At 45.1% G+C, this 24,538-nt stretch overlaps 1 long non-coding RNA gene across 1 annotated transcript in view; it reads left to right on the top strand.

The window, feature by feature from the left end:
• Positions 1-24,538, top strand: part of LOC310883514 — a 142,150-nt gene that overhangs the window by 109,030 nt on the left and 8,582 nt on the right. Inside the window, exon 4 of the long non-coding RNA XR_014573576.1 lies at positions 6,164-6,359. This is a non-coding gene — a long non-coding RNA (uncharacterized lncRNA). The remainder of the gene's footprint in view (positions 1-6,163; positions 6,360-24,538) is intronic.

Genomic DNA, 24,538 nt, shown 5'->3' with positions numbered 1-24,538 from the left:
AAAAGCAGCCAGATGATGCTATGGTCTTTACCAAGCTGAACTAAACAAACAAGAAATTAATGTTGCTGGACTAGGATCTTTTGTTCCCTTCCCAGTCCCTGCAGCCAGGCGCTGTTGAGCCATCTAGCCAGAGTGATTTGCACTTTGGCAGCCTTCTGTCTGTCTTGCATTCGTGCCTGAGAAGTTGCAAAATTGTCTGTACATTACTTATAATGATTATTTTTTTTTATTAGGTACTGCTGACACAGACAAAATCCACTCTGACCTTTCTGGCTGCAAGCATGAGATCAGTGCATGGGCCACGTGCCATGGTGCTTAGTGCATGCAAGTGTTTGGGCCATAGCAAGCTGTAGACAGATATTTTGGCATGTGGCTGAGCGCAGGGACAGGTGGAAGGTGCTGACTGACTGATTTCCCACATACTGCAACATGGGCCTTAGTTTAATTATATGTAGATCTTGCAGTGAAGCCAACTACGGCAGTTCCTGGCCTCAGTGGCGTGTTCTGCTCCTGCCTTGACATGGCAGTTTACTCACCCATATGCATTTGGAGCCTGGATCAGTTTAATAACCAAGATCACTGTGTGGATCCACAAAATGTTGCTGTAGCAATTGGATAGACACTGGTGTGTGGCCAGGCTGGATTTTGAGGGGAGAGGTGCATTTTCCATAGGGATTTTTCCTTCCTTCAGCCAGTTACTAAACAGTGACCTGAGCATCAGGACTCTGAGACTGTATCTTATTCCTCGGCAATGTGATGCCATGTGGTGCTGCAGAGAGGTAAATAATGACAGGAACTGGAAAATCAGCCATAGGCTCACCTCAGCTGCCAAGGAGGTTCCCCAGCTCTAGCTTGCAGCACAGACTGTCTCTTAGGAAATAACCGGGGCATTTACAGCCATCACAAGAAGTTCATAGGGCTTTAGTCATAAATGCCCTTGGTCACACAGGTGAAATAAATGGGGAGGAGTTGTGTAAACAATTTTGTGGATTCATGTGTGCTTGGAAATGTTGTTTTTTCTCTATGCTGCATCAAAACAGAAGGGGAGGAATCGTGGTAGTGTTACAAAGTGTGGCAGTGACTGAATTTCACTGTTTGGCTAAAAATTCAAAAAGAGAAGATGAGTTACCCGACAGCTGGTTTCAGAGATCTTCCTGATACCATTGTCTTTTTAATGAGAAGGCAGGGAAGAGGGGAGGTTGCTGTGGTGGGTTTTTGGCCCATTCCTCGTGAAAGGCTCCTCAGAGGCCTGCAGCTATATCTGGGCCGGTGCTGCACACCACCAGCTGGGCCTTCTACCCTCATGTGCTTTGGCAGCCATGGGTGTCTAAAATGCTTCTCCCCAGGCTCGTGAGGCTGTTCTGTGTGTGTATGCAAAGCTGCTGGCAGTATCATGCTGAGATCTGCTGGAAACTGGGACCTGGGAAACCTTATGCTGAGAGGAAAAATATCCTAAGGTGACTTTAATTTTCAGCATTCAGCTAAATAGCTCCTACTCCCCCTCATGCCTTTGAGCTGAAAAAAAACAGGTCTCCGTCAGAAAGCGAGGCCAAAATGAAGGGCAGGGCTCCTGTTTGTTTTGTGGTGGAGGCATCCAGTCTGCTTTGTTATTTAGTAATAACAGATGAACATTGTTGGCTCCACCTCTGCGCGTTCATCTGCTCCGTGGCAGTTTGTGTGTTCCTGCCGTCTGGCTGTGGTGTCTGGAGCGGGGTGGCTCCAGGGCCTCATCTGAGCGTGGCTGTGGGTCACAGCCATGGAGATGGTCTGTGCAGGGAAAAGTTGGTCCATAAATAATTCCTAGACCAGGAGCTTAGCAAGAAGCAGGTCCCAGAGCACACACAAGCAACGGGCCCTTATCAGCCCCAGCCCTTGCAGCTCTGAGGCTGTTCAGACCCAGCTAGGCCCACCTGTGCTTGTACCAATAATAACAATGGTTTTACTAGCCTCATCCCTCAGGCTAGCTCTGTTTCTCTGCAGTTCTTCAATGAGCTGTCGTCCCCACATCCCTTTTTCTTCTTACAATAAACTAAATCAAAATCCAGGGTTAACCACAGCTAAGTGACCATGAGAGGCTCTGAGCTGAAGCCTGGGGTCCTGGTCCTTTCAAGCACTGGCCCTGCTGTGACTCTCCGGCTTTCTAACTCTCTTGCACCTCTTCAGCTCTCTTTTTTTTTTTTTTTTTTTTTCAAAATTGTCCCCTTCAAACAAAATTAACCTCCAAAATTAACCTCCTTCAAACCTAGGGCCTAAGCCCCACCTGGTGACTCGTACCTGTACCCCAGTGGATCAGAAAAGCTCTGTTTTATCACACATCATCTGTCATAGTAAACTTCTGAGGGTCTGGAAGAACCATAAATAAACCATTCCACCTTGTTTCCCATTTTTCTATGCTGCTCTGAAGTGAAAGGTGAGCCTGTGAACATTGCTGACACCAATACTCATCCTACGTGTCGAGGCCATGAAAGCAGCAGTGAACCACCAACTTTCCCAGCCCAAAACCTTAGATCCACATAAGCCTAATCTGAAATACAGACAATGACCTCTCTCTGCACTGAAAAATAAGCCTTTTTGCTTTCGTGCATTAACTCAATCTTGCGTGCTGATATGACTCAGCCATAAAACTAACTCATAAATGCTGTATGTATGTACACAAGGGTCAGTTTGAAATCTGTGTTCACTCATAACACTCAGGAGATTAGTTGCTGGTTCAGACTGGTGGCACTGTTATTTGCTCATTGCTGGGAGGCAGAGTGGGTTTGGGTTTTCTTCTCAGTTAGATCCAGGTCCAGCAGGTTTCTATGCCTTGCAGGTGTTGGGGGTGAATTCCCGTTCAGCCTCCATTTCTCCCAACCACTGCTGAAAAAATCAGCCTGAAACAATGACTCAAAGCTCGTGGAGTTTCCACTGTGTTGTCTGGGAAAAACCCTTAGAAAGGGGATAGTTTGTCTTGGTGTTTGAGTGCTTTCACTTAAGTACAGAACCATAAGGATACCAGAAAATAATAAAGTTTTGATGTGGCTCTCATTTGGAGCTTGACTAATTTTATAGCCAGGCTCCAAGGAGATTGCATCTGCATGCTGCTGTCTGGGAGGATTTTGAAGTTGAATAACACTCAGATGAGGCAGCACAGTGGTTGTGTGGGATGGGGAAGGCTTTCTCATTTCCACAGACAAGTCAGATGTTTCCTTTCTGCAGAGGGTGACTGATTCTGCAGGAGGATGGTAGATCTCTGTGGACGGTGAGGGATCACAGCTGTGGAGCTTTTATAGAGGCTCTTGAGCTAAGGATCAAGTAATTATAAACACTAGGGAGTATTTCCACCAAGCTGAACAATGAGTTGAGATGGCTTTTGGGACAGGCTCAGATAAGCAGCCGGTAGCATGAGAATGTGATGAAAATAAATAAGATATTGTGTGAAGACTTGGTGATGCACTGGAAAGACAACTCACCCACAATTCACCTGCTGCATTTGTGGCAGGTGAATAAAATAACATGCCTTGAGAAAGAGCATGAGGTCAGGGTTTTTTTATTATTATTTTTTTTCCTCCTCCCCTCCTGTGAGGGAGAGACTAAATCAGAAGCCTACACCTTTCATGGAAGGCAATCAAGCTCTTTTTCACCAAACATTTGGATGTCAACATGAGCAGCTTGAGCCTATGTAAGATTATAGACTTTTTCATGTGTCAGTCAAAATATCCTGGGGAGAAAAATGTCACATTCTTCCTCTGTGTTACTGGCACTCATGTTTTGTAAAACACATAGCTTTTTATTTAAAATAGATCTGCTGATATAAAAACTGAACACAAAATATCAGGAAGTTGGCTGGTCTCTAAAAGGGATGCCTGCTGAGAATGTAAAATTAATTTGCTGCATGTGAAAAATGCTAGCTGTGGGGACAGATGACAGAGAAGGTGTCTGAAAGAGAATAGCATGGATATGTTTCCTCTGTCTTGCCAGGCAAAATAGTCCATTTTTGTTCACAAAAGACTGTTTCTCGGGCTAAGTTGGTAATCTGCTTTTTATTCCTTTTATACTTGCTTTCTCCTTTCCCAGCATTATTTTATTTTTTTATTTTTTTTTCCAGCACAAAGTGCTTCTACACTTCTTACGCAAGAACAGCAAATAGGTGAAGGGTCCCAGTTTTTGCCAATGACAGGTGCCTCACTTAGAGAATAATATTGTTCTCTGTGAGATGCTCAGGGTCTTTAGGTAACCTGTTGGTCCAGGTTTCCACCCCATGGCAGAACTCTGCTATCAGGACTCTGTTATGTAGGTCCAGCTTAATAAAAACAAAAAAAGGATGTTCTTGAGGTGAATTACTTGTTCTGAATAAATAAACTACAGCATCAAAGGCTTTTTGTTTGTTTGTTTTCCCCGCATAAAACAATTGCATAGGATGTCCTAAAAATAACTTTCAGACCATGCCCAAGAGTACAGCAGAAACATAATCATAAAGCCACAGCTTAATCTCTATGATGTTCAACTCTATGATGTTCAATTTCACTTATGGGTTAGAGAAAGCCATGATTCTCCTGGTCTACACTAGATGTACACTTGCACAGAAAACGTGGAGGCAGATGGGTGCTTAGTTGTAAACTTAAGACTAAGAGCAAGGAAAAAAAGCATCCGTATTTGTTTTCAAAAGAGGAAATTTTCTCTTAGAATTTCAGTTGCACGCTTCAGTCTATCTCCATTCCTAACATCCATGAGGTCCAGACTGGAGGAGAGGTACCAGGAGATCCGAGCAATGGTTTCATGGTCCTTAAGGCTTCTTGGTTGAACTGAACATTGCTTCAAATTGATTGTTAAATCAGGGAGCGTGGGTGTAGCTCATTCCATTATAATCCCCACAAATTGCTTTGTAATCGAAAGCTTTTGTTCCAGTGTCAAGTGGTTAAGCACCAAGTTAGAAGATCTATTTTACAAGACCAGACAAGATCTGACAGACAGCGGAAACTTAACTTTCAACAAATATAACAATCAACATGAGAGAACCAAAAGGTCCTCATTAAGCACTGCTGTTTTTAATTAATTGGTCCTTCAGATTTACTTCTTTAAAGCTGCTAACAGCCTTAAGCCTTTCCTAGATTAATTACAAAAGACGAGCAAATCACAATAATTAGTTTAGCCTCAGGCTCTTGCTAGGCCTCTGACCTATGTGTGTAGGTTTGCTCCATGCAGCATAGATGGGGGAAGCAATTTGCCTTCTTGTCGTGTTTCTGAATCAGAATTTCTGTCAGGAAGTTTTTTTTTTTTTTTTTCTTCAGTTGTTGAAAAGTGTAATTTTCCTTCCCCTAATATATTCTTGTCACTTAGTTTAAAAAGATCCCTCTGCTGTAACGACTCCCACTTGGGCTGGAAACCCTCCTTCACCAGCAACAGCTCAGTCAGTGATGATGACTTTCAAGGCTTGTAATTCTTGGCTTATGGGGCCTACGGACTCAGGGAAGTATCATTAAAAATGAATCATGCTGCTCCCCTGGGGATGTGCCTGCTTCCCGGGATGCACATTAATGTGAATCCATCACCCCTCCCTTGCTGCAGAGGGCCGATAAGTCAACAGTGCAATGTAAGAATGAATTTCAGAGGAACACGTATATGTACCTATTCATAAAGAGAGAGAGAAAGACTTTCTGGGTGTGCCTGTAAGAGGCAGGTCCATCACTGCACTGAGAAGCTGGTGCTCCTTAGATCTTTTCCTGCCTCATCTGTGCTCTCATCTATAACTCTATGCAGACCTTTGGGGCCATCTACATTCCTTTCATTCATGAGACAAATCTCATCCCTTTGGTTTCAGTGAGTCTATTTACAATGTAATGGGAAGCCATGCAGACCTCTGCCTGGAAACTGTGCGCCTTGGTTTCCCTGCCTGTAAAATGGGCACAGTATCATCCCTTGGAGAGTAGTTACATGTCTTGACTTACTCATTCTGTAAATTGCTTTGAGATCCTAGGCTGATGGGGAGATAAGGGAAAATTATTGCTGTCTGTGCTCTTGATTAGATAATCATCAGCTTAATTTCCTGTGAGTTCAATGAGACTTATCAAGGCACCTAAGAATTATGCTAAGCTGTGGTTTAAGAATTGACATCATCAATGTGCTGTGCTGTCTGACAAAATCAAGTGTAACCATAGATAACCACTGATAAACGTTGTTCTAGGACTTCTGCTGCACCCACCGGTGGCGTCCCTTGGTGTGGCTCTGCCAGGGCATGAGGACGGGCACAGGGCTGCCTGCTCCCAGGCACAGCTGCCTGCAACGTGCCCTGCAGACAAGAGTCTCCAACCACTCCAAAACCTGTTAGCCCAGAGGCCGGATACGGTTCTGCTGCCAAGAGAGGAGGATCTGCTGGAAAGGTACTTTCTATGCACAGTACTGCTGCAGTAGCACGCCTTACCAATGCATGTGTCCCTCTTGAAAACAAAAAAGGGTTCAACATTTTCATCAGAGCTCTTGGGTCCCCTCTTCCAACCTATATGTCCTCTGTCACCCAGCTGCTGGGTGCAGGTTAAAGAGGTGTAGCTTTATTTTTTATTATTTACTGTTATGTTCTCAAGATATTTTCTTTCAGGCCAGCAAAGACACACGTGAACTCCTGTGTGCTGAATTGCTGGGTATTTTGTCATTGCTATTTGGAAGTTGTAGAGCAGCATCAGTGCACTGCTGAGCCCCAGCTAATAAACCTGTGCTATTTCCTGCTGCCAAAATTCCCATCCTAGCCAAGCATAAGAGGTAGAAACTGATGATTTTTCACCTGAAATAGGGAATTGCTATGTTGGGGTGAATTCTACCTGGAAGAGACTTTGCTCACCTCTAGGGCAGTTGGTGTCATTAATGTCACACCAGTGGTTGGGCACTGGGATGGACATGGAGCTAGTCTTAAGGAGGAAATTGGATGACCCAAGCTCCTTGCTTCCCTCTCCCTTGTGGTCCAGGAGGAAGACTGTAGCCCACACAGCTAACCTGTTTCATTTTTAATGCTCTGAGGAAAAGAAAAATATCCTTATCTCTCTAAACTGGAAGTATAATGGGAAGCAAACAGGGGTCTTCCTCTTCCTTCCAGTTATCTTTCCTTTGTTCCTTTAAAATCCTCTCTGTTCCTGGATTTTAACCTCCCACTCCAAGGGCAGGACAGGGCAGGTTGATAAGGTGACTCTGGAACTGCTGGTATTGAAGCAATTATTCAGCAGCTGCAGCCCTTTGCAGCTACGCAGAGATTACCATCTCTATTCCTGGGAAAACTGTCTTCATGCCTCCTTAATGTATCCTGGCCTGTGGACCTTATTTATGGCACCTTCTGGCTGAATTACTGAACTGCCGCAGCCCTGGGATCTTTACTGCTCTTTCTTTGGACTCTGTCCTCAAAAAAAAGGTCATTTTTTTCCCCCTGTCTGTTATGTTTAATCCTGTTCATGGGATAACAACACTCCCACTCACTTCAAAGAGCTGGTCCTGTGTATTTTCTGTCCTTTGAGAATATGTGCAGTGTGACACAGGCAGAGACTAATAATGCCAATAGATGCTTTGCTGTAAGTATGCTAATATTGCTTTAGTTAATAGCCCATATTCATAGCTAATTTGAATGCAGTTGGGGAAATAATGTCTGCAAATATTTCCATGGATTTTAAAACAGATTTTCCTGTAGTTTCTAGGCACGATTTGTTGCAGAAAGTAGATTTTATACTTTATCTCAAGTTTTGTAAACTTAGTCTGGGAGCGTGACCAGTCCCCAAGACTAGGAGTGCAACGCCAGATATTTTTATTCTCCCTTGATTCTGAGTTGAAGAAATGTAAAGAATCAGGAAACTGTCACTAATTTTGAGCACTGAAGTCAGGAGAGCTTTGACACACAGTCCAGAAGTTAAAAGCAGAAATGATGGTCATCTTTTGGGGTATTTTTTTTCAGTATTTGTTTACTGGTACTGTCCCAATAGCTGCTCATCGTCATTTTGAACCATGGATACTCTCAGGCAAGAAATAAGAGAGCTTGCAATAGCTCTTTTTGCTTCTTATGTGAATTGTTGCTGTTATCCAGTGTATGAAACGGGTGCTGTAATACAGCAGCTTGCTGCATTGCCCAGCTCCTGCTCCCACTACTGCATGGCTTTCAGAAGCTCTTACCTCTTTGCTCTTCATCACATTTGTTTTGTGGCACAATTTTGTTATTAAGCTGTTGGGATGGGAAGGAGGGCTATTGAGAAACGTGCAGGGAAAAAAAAAGGCAAGACAAAATCACTTCTCCAAAACTTTTCTAGGCAAGAATTTTCTCTGGTTGAGGAAAGAAAAGCCAGATAGCGTTATCAAACACTTCAGCAGAGAGAGAAAAAACAAATTCAGCAGAGTCAAAAAGCAAAAAAACATTAAAACAAAAGCCCCAAATGGTAACCGTGGCAGCACTGCTGGCAAGATGCAACTGACAGAGGAAAAATATTTTTTATACTTTTCCAAAAAAGCAGCATTTGAAAGACCTGCACTGAGCAGCTGAGCTGCTGCTTGCATTTACAGCTGGCTGAGTGCTGACCTGCACCTTTTGGTGCTGCTCTTCCAGGCACACACACAGCAGTTTGTGCTATGGTGGCAAAAATGGGAAGACCAGATCTTTTTTCTGAGTTATGGATTTAGCAATAAATGATAACAATTTCCCCTTTATATAAGCAACAGTTGGGGGTAGGGGGAGGGAGCAAAACAAAACCTTTGCCTCATTTCCTGTTGTGTTTTGAGGTTTCTTACCAACACTGAAAACCACAGTTCATTACGGGAAGTTTTAGTGGTCTGTATCTGACAGTGTTTTAAATCAGTATTTGGCATCAGCAAATGAGACACTTTTCCCTTGAAGTAGGAGGGGAATTTCACTCTTTTGTGTGTGTTTTGTTTGAGAAACTGTGCATTCACATTTCTTGTCAAGTTTCTCATTTATAAGCATTGCGAAAAGCTATACTAACAAAACCAAGAATGTTTTGGACGGTTTTCCTTCAAGTTTGATGAATGACACTTTGCCATTAACCTGCCTGCTTGCTGTGGGTTTGGGAGCGTGGCAGTTGCTGGTCTGTTGTCAGCTTGGTTTTATATCATGGGCTCTTTGTCAAGACATTAGTTTTCAGCAATGCACTTGTTCTGGAGAGTTATGAGCTTGAGGTGCTGGTAAATTTTTATGAAGCTAGTAGGTTTATATTTTATGCCATATGATATGTTGGGAAGGCATTGTGTGAGGTGCTGTACAAATACACAGGTGACAGGGCCTCCCCAAAATTCACTGTAGTCTGGAGGATCTAGCAGGTAAATGAATCACAATTTCTTTGAGTGAATGAATTAATGGAGATTGCATTGCTGTGGCAGTCAAGCACAAGCTCCTGTTTACCTTCAGTTTGCTGCCCACATGTGATGTACTGCGGTGCCTCTGCCTGTGTTTTGGAGAAAATGGATTTGGAGGCTGTAGCTGGGAGTACTGTCTGGAGGAAACGCCACCTCTCCCAGTGGGGCAGCAAGCCCAAACTGAGCCCTGACTTCTTCAATGCCTCATTTGGGACTGGAAAGAGCCCTGTTAGTCTTTATTCTCTGGGTGCCAGTCTTCAGGAGCAACAGGATTGGGGGTAGTAATCTGGTTTGATGAAGTACCCCAAGATTCTCGGACTGCATGGGTAATAAGTAAGCAGTAGTGGAAAAAAGGCACAAGAATGGCAGTGACACTGGATGGCCTCATCCTGCATTGGCTGCATGTTCCTCTCCGGACAAGGAAAAGCCTCTTCCAGGCAGATATAAGAGGCTTGCACTGTGAGGAAACCTCTTTCTATGGCATTTTCCATGAGAACTGGCACGCTCCCAGCTTCTTGCACTCAGGCTAGCCAAAGCCAACCAGCAGCACAGGCCGGTTGAATCTGGGAAGATCCATCACTCTCTAGTTGTCTGGTGGCTCTCCTAGCAGAGGATTGCATGGTAAGACCACCCCTTTTGGTCAGCTCGTGTATGGGCCATGCAGATGGGGAGGTTTCCATCTGATACTCATTTGCTTGGATTTCCTATGTTACGGGATTTCTCAGCTCTGTCACCAAACCCAGCAATGAGATGGATGCCTTTGTGGCCAGCGTGTCGCCTTCACCTCCTGGCTTGCTACAGCTCCTCCTGCCACCTCTGCGTTCTTGGTCCTTCTGAAAGGTCTCAGCTCTTGATTGCTGTGTGGGAATCAGGCAAGGAAAGATTGCTTTTTGAAGCAGAACAAGCCAGTGGGGTCCTGCTCTGGCTGTCTGCAGAAGCTGCTGTTGCTGGCTTGGGCAGCCCCGTCCTCGGTGCCCATAGCATGGTTTTACCCCCAGGGAGTTCAGGCGAGGAAATGGGGACAGAGGAAGCTGGGGAGGGCAGAGCATCTCTCTGAGCCTGACAACTTCAACACCTCTCTCTCTCACACACACACTTCTATTTTTCTAAAATGCTTCTCCTGAAGTAGGAGTTGTTAGTCTTGATAGAAATCACAAAAATAGTTGGTGGCAGCCCTGCTTAACGCCACTCAATCCAATGGACTGGTGCCCAATTTAGAGAAGAAAATAGAGATTAATTTGTTCTATCTTTATTCGTTGCATAGGGACAGCAAGGCTAAGCTAACAAGTACAAATTAGATCTCTCCTCCAGCCTGAGGTGAACAGAAATGCGAGTGCTGCTGTAATACAATATGGGTAGACTCACGTTTTGGAGAAAAAACACTCCACTCTTCATTGCATCTGCATTTAACATTTAAGTGTTTAAGCAGGGGTGGTTATTATGACAGCTTAAGCCTGCCTGGCCCTCTTTATTTCCAGACAATATATTCTAAATTGCCTGCCACAAATGGGGGTATAGGAATTTCCCAGGGCTGCAGTGAATTTTCTCTCAGGAATAAGGAGTGCGGTGCTAATGATCCCTGGTTCACCACCGAGGCTCTGCTGGGCGGCTCTGATGGCCTTTCGCATGGCAGCTGCTCCAGCCATCGATATGGTATTGGCAGCTCTTCGCAGCTACACCATCTCACTTCTCACATCAAGCACACTGCCACGAAAAGCTGTCTCTGGGTCAAAGTCTCGAGAAATAGGGAACTGGCTAATACTCAAAGGTGCTGGAAGTGAGTTTTCTCTCCCCATTTCCTCCAGCGGACTTTGGATCATGCCCTGAGCAAATATTAGTGACTGTAAGAAGCTGTTATGTGTCCTTTACTATTTCTTCCAGTTTGCAGCCAGTCCCACTGCCTGGGCTATCATGGGGAAAGCCATACCTGATGCAGGTGCAGTGCAGCTTTGGATGAGCAGGCGAGCATGCTAGAGGGCGAGATGGCTTTGCCTCTGCCTCCCTATGGAGACTGCGTGAGCCCCCGAGGAATGCGCTCCAGCTCTGTGGGCCCGGCCTCGGGTTAAGTGTTTTAAAATAAGGGAGGCATAAAACAAATGGTCTGAGCGATTCCTTGTGCCACCAAGACCCATTAATTCAGTAGCGCAGGGAGAACTGCTCTTGGGCACCCTCCCCACCTCCACCAGCCACTTCCAGAAGGGATTAGCAGGGGATTTAATTAATAAGCGTGGTGCTTCTATTCTCTTTTCTTTTCTCATTTTTTTATTTTTTAAGCACAGCATCTGCTACCTGAGCATTGCCCTATGTAGTGTTCAAGCTAATACCTGTGTACTTGGGCACAGAAAGCCAAGCTGAGCTCTATTTAAGCATGGCAAGTTTGAATACACTGTCACACAATGCTGTTTCCCCTCCTAAAATGGATGTGGCTGGTGTATATGAGAGTAAGACAAGAGGCTTTAGGAAGGAGGAGGGAAAGGTCACAGTTACAACCTCATGCTGCCCGTGCTATTTTCTTTGATCTCTTCACTTTAAAAGGGAATAATGCAAAATCATTAAGTCTAACACCCCTTGAAAATGCAGCAGACTAACGAGCCCTGCAAGTTTTCCAGTTGAAACTTGTAATGTCCTTGGGTTTTGTGCCAGATAACATGTTGCTATGCCACACGCTGCCAAGGAATCCAAGTACTCCAAGTGCAGGGACACTAAAGATGCCACACAGAAGGCTCTGCATGCTTGCTGTGTTTTTCCATAGCAACAAATACGCCTGATTACAGCACATTCATATGCTCTATATAATGAGTATCCCATAGGAAATTTATAACCATGCATCCTGCATCATAATTAGAAATCAGACCCGGGCAACTGAAATGAATTCCCCAGGCATAGGATGTCAGATGTGTGGTGTGCTGAGAGCGTGGTGGGGAGCAGAGGGAGGAGAGGAATGGGAAGGACAACAGGCAGCTCCACAAAATGCCCTGGCCACAATCTGTGCATCCAACCTTCATTGCTGAACTTTGCAGCTGATTCTGAAATATTTGTGCTGGCCACCTTGGTGCTGTTTGTGTATGTGTATGAGCAGGGAGAGGTGGGTTTGAGGTTTATGTCGTCGTCTTTTTTTTTCTTTTTTAAACAAAAATACATTTTTCCAGCCTAATTTCTCTTCTGCTCCCCTCTGGTGGGCAGAAATTGAAACCAGCAGCATTTAGACTTCAGTTCCATAGGCAAGGCATGCTCTCCTCAGGGGGTTTTGCTGTGGCTTGGTCCAATTGTTACTGATGTATCACTTATGATATTCTTAACTACTTCAGACAAATTCAGTGATGCTCTAATGAAAAACTAAAATACACAGGTATACTTTCAACCAGGCAAATTTAATAAAGAATTTTATTCACCTGACAAATCTAATCAATTTTCACCAAATAAGGCACCGTTCAGCCTCAAGGCTAGGAGTTCACTGCATGTGCAGTGTATATATCTTTCCAGGTTCAAAAGACTTATGTTTTGTGGCTAGTGCTGAGTTAAAAATGAAATGTTACCAGCAGGTCAAAAGCTGTTTTCTAGCACAGCAATTGTGTTGGTTATTCATACAGTTCAGTCAGCGATGTTAGCTATTGAGGTATCTACTTATATTTGCCATTGGCACCACGTTAAGGTGTTTTCTTATATGACAAGATTTGTTCAGCATCGGATAATGAAATTATCTTTCTTCTCCATCAACCTGTGTCATTTCAATTTAAGAACACATGCTACCTTTGACCATAGCCCGATCTGAGTCCACAGGTTGTCACTATCTCTGAGGACAGAAATTTGGTCACAAGTGGTAAGCAGAACCTCAAAGGGGAGACCCAAATATATACTATGTCTATGTCATACATATGTACAGTAATTAATATTTATTATACCTTTCTAGTCAAATCAACTGGCTTGGTACCAAGAGTTAATTTTGTGAGGCCTTGACATACTCATGGTCAGAGATGGGCTGGGAATTGTGTGGAGGAGAGACTTTGCATGCTGAGATTTATTACGTTACATCGCCTGCTATTGCAGAGCCATGGGGGAGTGAATCAGGTGCCCAAATGTAGGTGTCTTGTGACATTTTAGATGCCCTAGAGCATTTGAGACACAGCCATGGACTTGGCATCTAGGGCGCAGGAGACCTGTGCCCTCTTGCAGCAGGTGCACTTAGATGCCAAAATAGCAACAGATGCTTGTCAGGTACTTGAACTGTTCCCCTGTATATACAAATAACTGTATTTATTCAACAGAGAGATTGAGATTGCAGAGATTGAGCTGAGTAATTTTTATTTCAATGGACTTATTTAGGATGGGCTGACAAAGTTCACGAGGCTTCCAGTTCTTCCTTTCAGTACTGAAAAAAAGAAAAAAGACACGTCAGACCTCATGCTGCCCAACTGAGCTGCATTATCCCTGTATAATGACTCTAAGTGATGCTGTTATAGTCTTGTGGAAGTATAATATTTCAGACCATTACTATCGAACAATGCACTGTGTGTGTGAGTATGTGTGAAGCAATTGCTGAGAGTTGCTTCATCTCTTCCTTTTTTTTTTTTTTTTTTTTTTCTTCACTCAGCCACAAACCAGGTTTGGATTTGGGGCATGCAAAGGGCAGCCTGAACATGACCTTTGAAATGACAGAAAGATTGCTGTGGCCACTTTATTATTTCATGGGTGCTTGAATGCACACAAAGCTCACTTGCAGGCTGCTGTCAATAGTGAGCCTGGAGGATATGGGGCTGGGGACCAGGGAGGAAAATTTGGGCTTTGCATGGGTCTGGATGCAGTTGCCATCTTGGGAGTGCTGATTCACATGGCTGCGTGTGCAAGGTAAAAGAAAGCAAGGCTGGGTTTCTGGAATTATTGCAACAACTCTGGTGAATTAACAGTTTGTTTCATTTGTTATCAACAGGGTCTTTTAACTCAGATTCAGTTTAGTGGTAAACCAGCCCTTTTGCAGTAAGCACACCACCACTTTCCTGTATTTTCCACTTTGGAACAAACAAAAATGAAGTAAGCCCTTTTTTTCTTGTCATTCCAGGCCCTAGTACCAATGTTTCTGCCAGTCCCATAGCTCTGTGGTATTAACGAAATCATTGGGTGACGCTCTATGAATTGAAGTTGCCAAAACTCTCTGTTACAACCTTCAGATTAAGTGCTGCTCATAAAATCCTGGAGGTAAGGCAGCTGGGCAAACAGCCTAGAAGCCAGCCCAAGTTAAGGGGGGGCACTTGCTGGGCACCAAATGCCATTTGTGCTCTGCGTCCAAGCGCTCCAGCTGCGGAAGGCCTTCTTTCACGATGCCTGCCCCCAAGGAAGTGTTATTCAGTCTCTGGAGGGAATATTGCAGCAGTTCTCATGCCATTTTTTTCCTGCTGTTTATCTGCTTTCCCCCAAAAGTGGCCAAGTCAGATAGAAGTGAGTTTTCACCTGGAGGAGGTATTGCAGAATCCGCTATTATCTTGCTTGGCACAGGGTGGAAAAGCATGATTTTTAGACTTTTCTTCTTTCTCCTTGCTTACAGATTCCCAGGCCAAAGGACAGGTTAGTAAATGGCTGTCATGTGGAGGGGAAGAGTAATTTTCACCCTCAGGTTTCCCATAGTGTGGGGGCCAGTGGGCTCCCTGCTGCGTGACACCAAATCTTGCTGTGACTTATTGTAACTGAGAGCATGCAGCTCAAAGTTCTCTCTGTGCTCCCACGGGGCTACAAGTGAAGTGTATTCATTTTCAGGGGATTTCCTTGACTATGGACAATAAAAAGGCCACTCATGTCAGCTGGCACTCCTCCTGCTGAGGTCCGTGCTGTGGCTGGGACAGGTCTCTGGGGCTTTTCCAGATCTCTGCTGCAATGTGATGTGTTGCTGAACCTGCAAGTGACTGAGCTATTGTCCTTCTAAATGCTCCAGGGCTGGGTTTTCCTTCGGAAATCAGGTGTCCTTCTCAGTAAAGCATGGCTAAGGAGGGGTGTTAAATCCTGAATTGGCTTAGGGTGACTGGATTGACAGACGTATCCTCCTGTAGTTACTGCAATGCTCACTGGGGCAGCAGAGCAGATCTTAAAGTTATCTACACATGAAACGAGTTTGGTGTAGCAAGAATAGATCAGAGCAGGAAAAGAGAAATGAGTAAGGAGGAGGGGATGGGAAATAGACTGATGTGTCTTTGGCGGGAAGAAAAGGGATGTGTAAAACAGGCACAGGAACAGTAGATCAAAGTAGCCCAGCAGGAAGAGGAGAAAGAGCAAACTAGTTATTGCATGAACAAAAATATCATCGTGGTTGAGACATGAAGGGAATGACAGGAGGAAAGGAACAGAGATTGAGAGTAAAAAGAAACATTTTCCTCTTAGAAAAGAATAGAAGAAGAGCGATAAAGGATAGGAGTGGGAGGTGAAAGAGAATTAGATAAAGAGGAGGAAGGCTGGAAATAAAGACGCACTAAAATGGTGTCTGCATGACCCCAGGGGAAGAGCAGCAGCAAGGAGATTTATCTTGAAATTCACTCTGGGCAGCACGTAGCATATCATGAGGCTCAACTCGTACAGGAGCATTTTCTTTTTTTTTTTTTGGTGGGGGGTAGAGGAATATATGTGTATGTTTTTGTCAGGGTGGTGGTTACATGGGATGGGGCTGCAGGAACTGGAGCCCTGGAAGAGGGAGCCGGGGCTTTAGTGTTGAGAGAAAGAGTCCAGGGAAGCATGACCAAGCTGCTGTGGTTCAGTGAACCAGGCAGCATGTGATGACATTTCCCTTAAATCCCTGCCTTGTGATTAGCTTACTCCGAGGGAAGCCGAAACGTCAGCAGCTGCAGCGGCTGGCTGCACTGCGCCCTGCGGGACGCACCTGGGCTGCCTGCCCTTTTGGAGACGGGGTCATGGGAATCAGAGTGGCTGGGAGGGGGAAATAATCCCAGAAATATACCTTGAAGAGCAAGCAAATTCCCCTACCTCTGCACTCTCTCTCCCGCACCTGCCTGGGGGGAAGTTGTGTTTTGAAGGAGTGCTTTAGCAGTCAGGTTCCTGCTCGTGTGGGCAAGCAGCTGCCCAAAGGCAGGGGACAGAAATAAATTAGTGAGGGCACATGGGAGGAGGAGGAGGACAGGGTGTGCAGTTCTGGCTCGGTGCTGGGGACTGGCAGGGGAGCACAGGGGCTGCAGCAGCTCTGCCTGGCCATTTGCTGCAGTTACCTTGATGGGGCCTGGATCTGGCACCCGCTGCGCTTCAGGGCTCAGGACAGTGAGAGGGGTAGCCAGCATCCTGCCAGCTTCCACCGAGCAAACAGCACTCACAGGCCAAGAGCACTGCTGGTGAAGCTTGTTAAGAAGACAATCTCCCAGCACGTACTTTCCAAATTACACCTGCTTTTCACACCCCAACATTTTTATTTTTATTTTTTTAAGTTTGTCTGTTTGTTCATGAGATTTGCAAAGGAGCAAAAAAGTATCACACTGTGCTTGCCTTCTTGCCTTCAGTGTCAGCGTCAGGAAGAAAAGCAAAAGGCATGGGGGGAGCTGATGCCAAATATGAATATATCAGTCCAGCTTCAAATCTTATCTGCCACTACGCTGCCTGGAGCTGTAGCAGCTAGAAGGTTGCAAGATTTGTGTTCACGTTGTGGCCTTCTCGCATTGAACAGGTTTTGAGCTGAAGCAGACAACTCACATGAAACATACGGTTTATCTGTAGCCAGAACTTATATGTGGGCAGCAGGTTCCAGTTTAGCATGAACTAAAATTTGCCTGGGCTGTGCAATAAGGACAAGCCTGATGAGCCTTTACTGAAGCCTTCGTACAGTACTCAGTTCTAGTGGGTTCTTACCTGCCTTTCCTGCCTCTGGCTGCCTGTTTGGGGTGTCCAAAGCCTGCCCTTTTGACAGCTGGAGAAGCTCTTCTCCACGTTGCCCATCTCCTGGGGGCTCATGGGGCAGATGTGCCCTCATCCATTATCCTCAGTACCCATTGCTCGGTGGACCAGCCTGCCTTCTCCCCACTTGGAACCAGCGCTGTTAGTTTGTTGGCTCTAATAATGTTCATTTGAAGCTCTAATGGATATCCACACAGATAACATGCTAATTTATTAGTTCGGCTCAACAGGGTTGCAAGATGAAAAATGATTGTGGAAGACTTTTAATAAAATTCAAAGGGATTTTATAGGTCTCAAGCCACTTTTAAAATGCAAAAGAAAGCCGAGTATTACTTTGTTATCCCACATAATTCTATCTTGCCTAATGAGGTCTGGAGCTAATCTTCAGCACTCTGCCCTGGGATCAGAATTACTGGAGCAGGTAAACACTGCTAAGTACCGCTCTGCATCTTTGAGTTTTACTTGCACTGTCACTGTGACTTTCTGTTCCTTTCCTCTTATGAACTTTTCATAAAGCTCAGAATAGAGATTATTATGTAAAAATATAGAACTGGCTTCCTGTAGAGACTTGCATGCAATGGCCTCCTTTTCCTCTCTGCTGTGTGTTGGCCTGGGGGAGAGCACGCGTTTATTTTCACATTGCTCCTCCAAAGGGGCGTAGAGAAACCAGCCCACAAGGGCACACTGCTGGGCTGTGACACTTGTGACACACATGCTACTAGCTCAGTTAGGGCTGTGTGTTTCTTTTTCATGACAGCTTCACCTTTCTTGATTGTTTTTTTTCAGTTGTCATTTTCTTTTGGGGGGGGGGGGGAAGGAGGGGCAGCAGGAAGAGAGGAGGAGTATACAAATTTGGGAGAGAAATGACCTTGCGTAATCCAGTTCAGGAGAGAGCAAAAACTTCTAACCTAATTGTGGGAGGAATATTTATTATCACCTGCTGTGTTTTTTTCTTTTTTTTTTTTTTCCTAGTAGAGACGATCGATGCAGTTTGACAGAGTCAGTGCCACGGAGGACAGAAAATACAGGCTAAGACTACCAATTACTATAAACTGGTAACCCCACTTGATTCAGTGGAGTCACACTAATCTACACCATCTCAAAACCCGCTTCCCATCTGAGAAGCTGTAATAAACTTTGTCCTTGTCAGCAGTATTTCAGCTCAGATCTCGCCACTAAAAACAAAGCATTAAAAAAGTCAGTCTTGTTAGTGGGTCCTCTTGCTGCTCTTGCAGTTATCCCCTGCCTATATAGGTAGTGCTGCAGCTTATTTTGAACTAAGTTAAAAACAAGGTAATCAAACCCCAGTTCTTAGAATAGCTTGGAGAAGCTTATCTACATTTCCAGAAAATTACACTGTTTCACAGCAGGCTCCACTTTGCTGGTTTCACAATGTGTACGCACCATAACCAACAAGAAAGCAAAACTAGATGAGTTGAGAGTTCATTATTACACTTACTGATTTAATATGGCAGCACATGTATGTCCTGTGTTCACGACAATTTTTTAAAAATTTATTTAAGTATGATGACATTACTAATTTTATCCTGACCATGTAAGCAGTGCTTGTCACAGTAATCAGCAGAGCATAGTCGCTTACGTGGTTTGGATACTGGAGACAGTTTTGTTAACAGACTGACCCAGTGATTCATTTTGGTCCTATTATTCAGTGATTATAGTGTGACCTGGGGAATATTAGCCATAGCCAAAGCAGTGGAGGTTGAGGTGACCACTTACCAGGAAAATGTAGCTTTCAGGGTGTAATCTGTTTACAAGCATTTAATTGCAGTAAATGAGCCAGGCAGAAGGTGAGGAAGCTCTGAAACACAGAGGAATAATAAATTGACTCATGTTTATTTAAGCATTTATATCTTCTGAAGCTGGGCTTAGCCTGAGGATACAAGGGTATTAAGACATTTTTTGCAAAGCCCCTTCTGCATCACACTTTCTCCCCAGTACTTTAGTCCAAACCCTTTCTCCCCTTCCAATGGGTTCGGTGCACTTCTACACCATTTTCTTCGCTTGTCCCCTGTGATCTCTGCTGGTGAGTCCTGCACATCTCCTTCCCTCTCCCAACCTGTTCTTTGTATCTCAGTGAAGGCTGCTCTTTCAAGCTGGTTTATCTTCTCCCACCTTGTTTTAATTCAAGTGTAGAATTTCTGTCTCAGTGGCTGAACATGTAAACTGGGATGTATCACTTCAGGCCAGCTGAAACCGGTAATTTCCAGAAGAGTTTAATTAATTAAACATACCCCAAACCCAAATTAATTTTGAGCCAAGACGTAAAACGCCTGACATAAAATGGATTATTTTGTTGAGTTTTCTTATTGATGAGTCCACATTTAACATTAAACTAAAATTTAAATTAATTTTTTTTTCTTCCAAAATGTCAACATTTTCATTTTGAAAAATGTCAAAACAAAATGTTCTGACATTTTGGAAAATCCATCTCTTCCCATACCAATTTCCCTTCAAAAAACCTATCATTAGTTCGCTATTCATACAAATAACCCCATCAGTGTTTTTGGACCTGATTTTTACAACCCAACCTGATGCAGAAGGGCTGTTTATCTCATCTGCTCTTTTGGGTGGGCTGCTCAAGTGATTTCAAGCCCAGCCACGCTTCAGGATTGCACCTTGCACTGAAGGCTGGGTGTGGGAGGGACGTGCTAAAGGGGAGAGGTGGTCCCATGGCATGGTGGCTCAGGTTTTGGGGGGGGTAACTGCTGTGGTGGATCTTGCATAGCTGCATTGGTTTACCTGTGATTGCTTTCAGGTAACTGTGGATGAGCTTAGCCCGCACCTTACTAATGGGCACTAATAGGCCTTGTTGGCCTTCACTGGCCCCACCTGGGCCTCCAGGAGTCCATTTTGGCTCAGCCTAGGCCCCTCTTTCCTTCTTGTTGGTGCTGTAGGGTGTCTCTAGCTTCACCACAAAGGGTAGTTGAACTCATGGGACAAGGAAAGTTGTAGTGGGGTATTTTGGGGCACAGGGATGGGGGACAATGAGGAAGGTGAAATATACAGGAGCACAGTCATACCAGAGAGGAAAGGCCTGAGGAAAGGCCTTCACCTGCAGCACATGAGTCCCTTAAGAGTAACTCTGAATGGGCCTAGGGACTGGGCCTGGTCATGTGGCTCCAATGATGCTTGGGAAAGTGTGGCTGTGAGGCTCCTCTTGTCTAGGGGGCTGCGCTGTGGAGCAGCAGAGTCCAACATCAAGTGCTCCCACCTTGGGGAAACTTTGTTTCCATGGGTATCGACTTGGAGTCCCAGAAGATGTTCTTGAACTGATAACTGAAGGCCCACAGAAGTGCCTTGGGCTTTTCCTGTCAGGTAAGGAAATACTGTTAATCCTTGTCTTGCAGATGAAGAGAGGAAGTATGTTTCCTTGGCTCTAGCTGATTTTAGCAGTTGCTGTCATTTTTGTTTTTTTTTTTTTTTCCTGGTTATAGCCCAGAAATATGTTTTCCCCATGATTCTCATTTACACCTTGTTGAACAGCACCATGCTGCTCCCTTCTCCCCTGTTGCAGTTCTCCCTTGCACAGCTCCTGCCTGCTGTGCGTTGGGATTATCTGCACCATGGCCCTCACTGCTGTGCTCAGGCAGATAAGATGTGTTGTAGCCGTCTACTGGTCTGAGAACCTTTTCAGCTTGTTTTACATCGCACTGCAAGAAGTGTGTTCACTGCCCAGCAAATCCCAATAACGCCTCTGAAGCTGTGACAACATGTCGTGGGCTTCATGTTTCAGCTCTGTGTCCGCTTTCCTTCCTGTTGTGTGAGACAAAGGAGAGTGAGCAGTGAAAGCTGTCGCACGTGTTAGTTATGATTTGATCAGCCCTATTTATGATTTCATGATTCAAATGTCTGGCTTGGAAAATGGCAGTGCTGATGGGCTTGGTTTGCTAACAAGCTCACAGAGGGTGCCTGCTGGAAGCACTCGCACCGGCGAGGCAGCAGCCTTGTCCTGGCGCAGGCAGCAGCTCTCGAGGGAGCTGAGCAAGGTGACCCACGCAGTGTCTCATTCCTGTGATTTATCCGAGACCCAGGTACACTTTCTCCCTTGACATTGTCTCCTATAGTTTATGCCATCTCTGCAGTCAGGGTGAAGCTGTGAGGAACATGTAGTTATGAGATTTCCTAATCCCTTCTGGTGCAGAGCCGATCCTCATTGGCATGCGTGCGTTTCACGGGCTGCAGAGCGTGGGTGGTCTGCACGTGGGGCGCGTTAAGCAAACTGACAGACACCGGCACGCCGCTAGTTGTTGCTCCCATAAAAGATGCATTGCACATATGGTTGGAGTGTGTATGCCCTGTTTGTATTCATTTATCGATCGGCCTGGAGGCGGCTGCGATAATTAGCCGTAACGAACCCACAAGACCCAGGTCTGTCGGATGCAGCTCTCATTTATAGGAGCCCTCAGCCAGGGTGGGCTATGAGCGACCGTGCTGGTCAGGCAGCGCCGGGAGCATCGGTGGCTGGGGTAGGAGAGGTTGGTCATTACAGTCCCTTCCTGACGTCTGGCATCCCAAACATTTACGCGTCTGTCTTAAGCTGTGGATTGTTCCAGCGTCTCGAGTTAACCCTGGGCTTAGTTCAGCTCCTATTAAAACTTGTGAAAAGATTCCCATCGGTTTCTGTTGCAACTGGGCTTCCTAGTTTGCCTTTCACTGCCTGAAGAACAGATTGATCACATGGGATTTGCAGCGGAAAACTAATCTGTGCCAAAAAATGTAGACAGCTTTGCAAGAGCAGACATTTCAAATTGCTGGGCTGCAAACTACTTGGAGCAACTTGTAAAACCATCTGAAATGGAAATATTTTTCTCATTTTGAATAGTTTTTTTTTTTTTAAAGTTAATCTGTAAATGAAAATAATCTTCTGATGTTCAAAGAGGGTATACTTGGCTTGGGCTGAGATTTTATGGTGGGTTTAAGACTATCTAAGTGAAGGCTTCTGGTGAAGGGAAAATCTGTCTTGTTTTGTACGGGGTCTGGCTCTTGTGGTGCTTCTTTTGGGTTTGCAGTTCTCAGATGGGACACTGACCCTCAGCATCTGTGTGAAGGTTTTCATGTGTGTGTGTGGAGAAAACCCTTCTGGAGCAAAGTAACCTTGATGTGTTAGTGTACGTTGGCGTGTTTGTCACGTGAAGATGTTGCGTATATAAAGGGAGCTTTCTGAGAACCAGCAAAGCAGTGGATTTCAGACCACTGAGGACACCCCCAGCTTCTCCAGGTGTGGGGTAGCGGATGCTGTGGCAGAAGTGCTCGGGGCTGGGCAGCTGCCCCCGTGTGCTGGCTGGATGTGAGGGAAGTGACCCGAGCTTGTCTGGCCGCCGGCTCCTCAGCACTTGAGGCCTGCCATGAGGCCTGCAGTGGTGAAGGGTAGTACAGAGAAGGGAAGTGAAACAAGAAAAAAGAAGCTGAGGGAGTATTTTAAAGAAATGGGTGTTCCTCTCATTCTGTAAGAGGCTACGACCAGAGTTGAGCCAGTGGCCTGCTCTGAGTCCCCCGCTCCCAGTACATGACTTCTTTCAGTTCCTTCTAGATACTTGCAAAGCAGGAAGGCCCAGCTTGGCCTGCTCCAGGCCTCGTGGTCACCTTCAGGAACAGCGGCTTGGCCCTGAATTGGTAAGGAGTTGTCCCGTTGTCTGTACGTTCCCTGCTCAGCAGGAAGCAGAAAAAAAGCAAAGGAAGGTCATCTGTACAGCAAAAGGCACCAAGAGGACTGTGTGTCAAAGCCAGGCTATCATTTCCCATCACCTTGCAGGCTGTGTGGGTGTTAGTGTCAGTCTCTTAGACTGCAGTGAAGGTCATCTGAACTTTAATATGATTCATCTGGTGTTTGTTTTTTTTAAACTCTGCTAGTGAGCAAAGCCCCACAGCGATATTTCAGGGAAACTCAGGCTGTGGTGCTGGGCAGAGCGTGACTGTGACTTGGGCTTCCCGGCTGTGAAGCAGCTGAAGGCTGCTGGCCTTCACTGTGAGGCGGGGGTCTGTGAAGGAAAGCTACAGGAAAGCTGGGAATTTTGATATTCCCAAGTGTCTGGAGAAAGAGGAGCAGCATTTGGTCCCCCCTGCTGTAAAACCTCTCGGATGAAGCCTGTGTGGGCGGAGCTGGATCCCACAATACCTGCCTAAAATAGGTAGGAGCCTGTTTTATGTCTTCATATATCCCCGCACAGATGCAGCAGGAGTAGGCCTGGGAACAGAGACAGAATTGAGGGCTATCATTTCTCAAAGCATGTGTCCAGACTGCCTTAAAGTATTCCCCTAGCATTTACAGGAGGACTTTTCCTCTTTTTTATTTATTTATTGCCTGCCTAATGGCTTCAGCCTTATCGCAAAGTATGATAGCAGCATATCACTGAAGTATAGCTTGCAGACTGCTACTGCAGTCACAAGTAAGTAGTAAATAGCCCATTCAGAAAAAATAAATGCAACTTTTATCAGTGTGTCCATGGCACCGTATGTCCAATTTGGGATTGATCACTCATGCAGAAAAGCTAATAACGCTAAGTACTCTGCTTTCAGACTCCATAGTCAGAGATAGGATAGGTGACCTCTGCTTGCCCCACAAGCCTGGCACTGTGCTGCTTCATCAGTTGCCAGATTTTGTTTGTTTAAAGAAGGCGGTAGATGTGGAGAGCAAGAGATAAAAGGAAGAGAGCAGGATAAAGCGTTTTAGGCTTGATTAAGAGAACTCCAAAGGTGAGGAGATCTAGTCCCTCCATCTTCTAAAGCTGTACCCAAACTAGTGTAATTCCTCTTTAGGACTGCTGTGTCAGACCTGAGGAGGATAACAAATGCTTCTGGACTGGCGGAGGGGCAAAGAAAAACCCAAATCCTTTTGCATGGGGTTTCCAAACATTTGCACATTTGACTGCAAAGAACAGTGTGAAAAATGTGAAGCATCTGCAGTGCCTTGCCATGGCTCCTTTCAAGAGAAGCTGTTTCCACTGAATGAACAAATGGTTAAATAACTCCTGCCTAGATTCTTGTTTTCTGGACTTTAATGGAGAGAGAGAGAGAAGTTTCAACCTCCAGATGCTTGCTGTTTGTAGTAGGGGGTTGATGTTCATTGGTGATTTCTGGTCTGCTCCTATGGACAGGGTATTTGTGGTTCTGGGCTGTCCAGGATCTTTGAACGTTTCTTTGTCATTTGGCTCATTTGAATGGAGGTTTTAGATTAGGGTATTTTTGGCACACTGAAGTGACATGTGAATCAGGTGGAATTTTGTGCTGCAGTGTTTAAAGAAAAAAATGAAACTCCATTTTCAGCATTGCTAGAAATTACTGCAAATGATATACCTGTATCAGCAGTTTATTTGACAACATAACT

This window comes from Anser anser, assembly GCF_964211835.1.
Source record: "Anser anser genome assembly, chromosome: 18".
Lineage (NCBI taxonomy): Eukaryota > Metazoa > Chordata > Aves > Anseriformes > Anatidae > Anser > Anser anser.
Note: the sequence above shows the minus strand (reverse complement) of the source record. Positions and strands in the feature narration are given on the sequence as shown.